We start from the raw sequence: 6801 nt of genomic DNA on the forward strand, positions 1-6801 counted from the left end.
CTGTATAGAAGAAATCTCTGTCCGTCCATCTGTCTGTCTTTTTGTTTGTTTGTCTGTATGTCAGTCTGTCTGTATGTCTGTCTGTCAATACAAGTGAATTACATACCTGAGACTGAATATTTGTAGCTGTGGAAGTATAACCATCAAAATTGGCGAACAGAACGAAGATATTGATAACAGCATCGTAAAATAATATCCTGTAAAAATTAATTAATATCATAAAATTATATATACATATATAAAGTTTACTTGTCCCTAGCCTTTCGGACAGGGCAAATAAGGTCAGAAGAATAGCCTAAAACCATCCTAAGACATTCATAAAGCTTTCCTGAAAAGTGTAATATATTAGGACCAGTGGTTTCCGAGATCTTTACATACAGACAGAGACAAAACTTAATGCTTCATACTATTGGATATCATAGCTACTCTATAACCTTCTCGTTTAATAAAGTTAAGAAGGCAACCTAAATTTCCTATAGTATATACTGGTATGGCTTTTTGAAGCTTAATATTTGGGATGTTGCTTCTAAGATACCTACTTTTGGAAAATAGCCTAAACATATATAAAAATTCTTTAAAAACACAACAAATTAAAACTATTTTTCAAGATATGCTGATTTTCTGTAGCTTTGAAACATGCTAACCACTGGTCCGATATGGTTCTCCTTTGATATAGTTTATGATATTCCCTGTCAATGTTTGCAGGCGAAAACCAATACTCTGTTGAAATTGTAAGCTCCTAAATTTTATTTCAAAATCAAAACATTTATTTTAATAAAAACAGTATCCTAAATCTCATGTGGACCATAAACTAACTTTATATTAGGTTAGGTTAAGTTCATGTTAGATTAACCCATTAGGAAAAATTTCAGGAGGGAGAGTTTCTTTGGTCCATAATTAAGTTTAAGTGAAAACATAAAACGAGTAGATTTAACAACTATCAGTCGGTTTTTATGACTATTAAATTCAGGAAGGAAGGGGACATTGAAATATAAATTACTGATACCCAAAGTTTTTTATATTAATGATATTATTTTAGTTGGCTAAATTTATTATTTTTATTGTATTTTTGATGGTTGTTTCCAAGCTTTTCAACCAATAATTTGGCATGGGTTAAAATGTTTTGATTTTCCTTGGGTTAATTTGTTGATTTTGATGGGGCATTTCTGGATCTGAATATCCACTGAGAGCAGTTGTATTGTCTGCCCAATCATCTATAGTCGGTAGGATATTTACCTAAATATATACTTTGTTAGATATCTAGATATCCAGATACTTAGTATCTATCTAAATATCCACTGATAGCTGTTGTATTGTCTGCCCAGTCATCTATAGTAGGTAGGATATTCACCTAAATATATACTTTATTAGATATCTAGTTATCCACTAGGTATCCAGATACTGAGTATTTATCTAAATATCCACTGAGAGCTGTTGTGTTGTCTGCCCAATCATCTATAGTGGGTAGGATATTCACCTAAATATATGCATTGTTAGATATTTAGATATCCATATATCTATTAGGTATCCAGATTCTTATTATCTATCTAAATATCCACTGATAGCAGTTGTATTATCTGCCCAATCATCTATAGTAGGTAGGATATTTAACTAAATAATTACTTATTAAGATATCTAGATATCCACTAGGTATACAGAAACTGAGTATCTATCTAAATATCCACTGAGAGCTGTTGTATTATCTGCCCAGTCATCTATAGTTGGTAGGATATTCACCTAAATATTTACTTTATTAGATATCTAGATATCCACTAGGTATCCAGATACATAGTATATATCTAAATATCCACTGAGAGCTGTTGTATTATCCACCCAATCATCTATAGTAGGTAGGATATTCACCTAAATTTACACTTTATTAGATATCTAGATATCCAAATATTCACTAGATATCGAGAAACTTATTATCTATCTAAATATCCACTGATAGCTGTTATTGTTTCAGTTTCCTTGTAGGTTAGCTTAACAACTTTGGAATTTTCAAACTAGCCAAGTTCAAACCTTACAACCAGGGACAAGGGAAGGCTATTCTGGCAAACAATGCTTTAGAGCTGATTTCTTAGATTTCCAGTTTTAACTTGATGATGAGATATAGCAACTTTTGGCAGAATTTGATAAGAAACTCAAGGATTATTTTTATACTTTTTGCTCTGTTCACTAATAACCATGCTAAAAGGATTGTCAGAGATTGTCTGCACATTCAGTTTAAAGATGTATGAGCAGGCTTAAAGCTTTTTTTTCTCCAAATTTTAGGTATTTTATCTAAATCATAAACTACTCGTGAATTATATGTTAAATAGTGAATAAATTTATTAAAAATCCTAAAGGGTGGATAGCTTTAATACTTTTAAAAATATTTAAGATTGTTTAAATATTTATCTCATATACAAATATAAAAAAGGTTTTTATGACACCTAGCGATAAAATTCTGAACTACATAGCTATGTATTTTCACAATCATACATTTTATGATATTTATTGTAGTTTAATTTTGCCTTTCTTGGCAACTTCTTGTCTCTAGTGGCTAAACACGTTGGAGGAAAGTGGCAAATTAGGGAAGTAAAATAAAAAAGCTTCCTTAAAATCATGATTTATTAAGTACTGCAATAATTAAACCTAAAAACTACTAATCTTCTCTGAATATTACAACTTACAAACTTTTTTATATATTTTGTTTTTGTTTGTAAACAGTTACAAATATCATGAATAAGAAAAAAATGTAAAGATTTTAATTTCAGGAAGTATTATAAAATATTTTTTAAAATCTCCCTAATTCTAAATTGTTTAGTAAGAAGCCTAAGTTTTGATTCTATAAACAGACGGTAAATGAGGTTTGGTGATAGCTTATGATTTATACTTTCTGAATTGAACAATACTACAAAATACAAGTATGTTGCACCTTCTTTTTTGCTCTATACCCTAGAAGGTTGCCAGAGTAGGTTTCGTGATTTTCCTAGAATTGTTGACCAGATGGACCTTCCTTTGTCCTTGCTTACAACCAATAATTTGATATACAGATGGGATGATTTTGTTTTTCATCATTGGGGACTTACATCTATTTACCATCCATTGTCTTATCCCTGTAGATCCCTGTATGTAAATGTAAATTTTATCTTGCTTATTAATTATTGGCAGATGGATATAGTTTAATGACCCAAAAAAGGTGTTTTTATTGGTACCCAAAGTTTTATATTGACATTATTGTTTCAGTTTCCTTATTGGTTAGCTTTACAACTTTGGGACCTCATTGGCTTTTTCAAACTAGCAAAGTTCAAATCTTTCAACCAACCAATAATTTTTATCCACAGAAGGGATGATTTGGTTTATCATTATTGGGGACTAGCATCTATTTACCATCCATTGTCTTAATCCTTTATATCCTTGTGTGTTTAAATGTAATTTTTATCTTGGATTATTAATTATTGGCAGATGGACATAGTTTAATCACCTTAAAAAATATGTTTTTATTGGTACCCAAAGTTTTATATTGACATTATTGTTTCAGTTTCCTTATTGGTTAGCTTAACAACTTTGGGACCTCATTTGCTTTTTCAAATTAGTTCAAATTTTCCAACCAGCCATTAATTTTAATCTACAGAAGGGATTATTTGGTTTATCATTATTGGGGACTAGCATCTATTTATCCTCCATTGTCTTATCCATTTATATCCCTGTGTGTGTAAATGTAAATTTTATCTTGATTATTAATTATTGGCAGATGGATATAGTTTAATCACCTAAAAAGATGTTTTTACTTTAGAGGATTTTTTGATTTTAGCAAGTATATTCTCAAAAACACCTTAACAAAATAGCCTAAAACATACTCTGGACTTTTAGAAAAACTCCATACTAAATGTGGAATGATCGTTTTATCCGTTTACGAAATCTTAACGAACATACACACATACTTACATCTTGTTAATTTAAGAAAAAGGAATTTTGTTGCTATTTTTCATGTTTATAGTTTTAAAAAGAACGTTTGATAAAAAGAAAACAACTAGTTTTTTAATGCATTGGGTCGTGAAAAGGGTTGGATATTCTAAAAAGAACAATTGGGACAAAAAAGGGATATAAAGGAATTAGACAATGGCCGATGAATTTATGTGCTTTCCTAAATTACTCCTTCTATGGATTAAAATTAGAAGTTGAACACTCAGCTTAATAAACCAACCAATTAAAAATCAGTAAAAGTACTCAAAGTTTTTGAGTCAAGAAAATTTCGTGTACTAGTTTTATCAACATCCCTATGTCCTCTCCCTTTCGGTTTAAACAGCCAGACTAACATAACCATACGATTAAGTAGTTACGCTTCCAAAAAATTGTATTATTAGATTAATTTATATGATTATGATTCTGCTTTCTTTTTTCTGTAGAAAATGTTTTTCTTTCCTTGAAGTTTTAGTTGTCAGTCTGACATCATGTCAAAGTAAAACAGGGCTACTATATAATTAGACGTCCGTTCGTATGTCAGATATTGAAAGTTTTATTTTGATGGATGTAAAATTACTCGGATCTTATACCAGATTTTTATGTTTGCTATAAAATAACGACATCCCCCATCCAACCCCTATAACACATCCACTCTCCTCGTACTAAATGAACAAACTGACTAATAAATGAGTTCCATGTTTGCAAATTAAATTGACGACAATTCTTTTACATAAATTTTTATATAAGGTATTGTACAAATAAATGATAAATCTTTTTTATATGTTATCAATGTAAGCTATTCTGATATATTATTAAGTAAGCTACTTGTATGTATTGTATACTAGCGATTGAGCATCTAGCATCTCAGTCATGAAAGGGGTAACCAGGGGGCAGAAAAAAAGCCTACAACCTTCTCAAGGCTTAAATCTAAATATAAAATAGCCTTAAACTATCTCGGGACCTATGTTAAGCTTCCCTAAAATAAATTGGTATCCAAATTTGTAATTTGAAGGGAAAAAAGGTAGTTTTATGTCTCTAAAGTCGAATAAAAATATAATGTAAAGATAATCAATATGTAGCTTCCCTAAAAATAATAGCTCAAGCTTATCTACAAGTACACAAATAAACACAAAAACATATGTACAGACAAAAACTCTATTTCTTTTCTTATAAGGTAATCATACGAGAAAAAATCCTTTCTATCTGTCTGAACAAATGTGTCAGATTTTGATATATCCAATCTTTACTTTCAGAAAAAAATATAAAATATTGTTACACTACTTTCTTTGAAAAGGTTTATGTATAATTTAGTTTTTTTTTATAATTTAATAGCTTTGTTTCAATCTATCAATCAATCTATCTATCAATCAATCTATCAACCAATCTGTCAATCAATCTATCAATCAATCTATCAATCAATCTATCAATCAATCTATCAATCAATCTATCAATCAATCAATCAATCAATTTATCAATCAATCTATCAGCAATCAATCAATCAATCTATCAATCAATCTATCTATCAATCAATCTATCAACCAATCTGTCAATCAATCTATCAATCAATCTATCAATCAATCTATCAATCAATCTATCAATCAATCAATCAATCAATTTATCAATCAATCTATCAGCAATCAATCAATCAATCTATCAATCAATATATCAATCAATCTATCAATCAATATATCAATCATACTACCAATTAATCTATCAATCATTATATCAATTAATTTATCAATCAATCTATCAATCAATCTATAAATCAATATATCAATCGATCTATTAATCAATTATCTATCAATCTATCAATCAATCTATCAATCAATCTATCAATCAATCAATCAATCAATCAATCAATCAATCAATCTATCAATCAATCTATCAATCAATCTGTCAATCAATCTATAAATCAATCTATCACTCAATCTATCTATCAATCTATCAATCAATCTATTAACCAATCTATTAATCAATCAATCTATCAATCAATCTTTCAATTAATCTATAAATCAATCTATCAATCAATCTATCAATCAATCTGTCAATCAATCTATAAATCAATCTATCACTCAATCTATCTATCAATCTATCAATCAATCTATTAACCAATCTATTAATCAATCAATCTATCAATCAATCTATCAATCAATCTATCAATCAATCTATCAATCAATCTATCAATCAATCTATCAATCAATCTATCAATCAATCTATCAATCAATCTATCAATCAATCTATCAATCAATCTATCAATCAATCTATCAATCAATCTATCAATCAATCTATCAATCAATCTATCAATCAATCTATCAATCAATCTATCAATCAATCTATCAATCCATCAATCAATCAATCTATCAATCAATCTATCAAACAATCTATCAGTCAATCTATCTATTATTCTATCAATCGATCTATCAATTAGTCTATCAATCCATCAATTAATCTATCAATCAATTAAGGATTTCACCTGTGTATTATTTAATTTAGCTTGTTGATTGATAGTAGAAGAAACCACAGTGGTATGATATGGTGAAGACATGCTTGTGTTGGGAAAATATCCCATCAAATTATTGGTATGACCCATCATATGACCTCCCCCATTTACTCGGGGCAGGGTTCCTAGACAGTCATTGAAACATTATATCTAATTGTAATTGTGTTATACTTTTATCTGTTAACAGGAAGGTAGGGCTGTTTATTACACTAGTCCCCAAAGTTTTATGATACCCTTTTTTGATTAATTGGCTTAATACAACTTTGGGGACTTCAGTAAATTAAAATTGATTCGTTCGTGATTAAAATAAAATATCTAAACACCAAACTTGATGCGCCAAGAAAAAGTTA

The sequence above is a fragment of the Acartia tonsa genome, chromosome 7 (genome assembly GCF_053477335.1).
Source record: "Acartia tonsa isolate MP-2025a chromosome 7, ASM5347733v1, whole genome shotgun sequence".
Taxonomy (NCBI): domain Eukaryota; kingdom Metazoa; phylum Arthropoda; class Copepoda; order Calanoida; family Acartiidae; genus Acartia; species Acartia tonsa.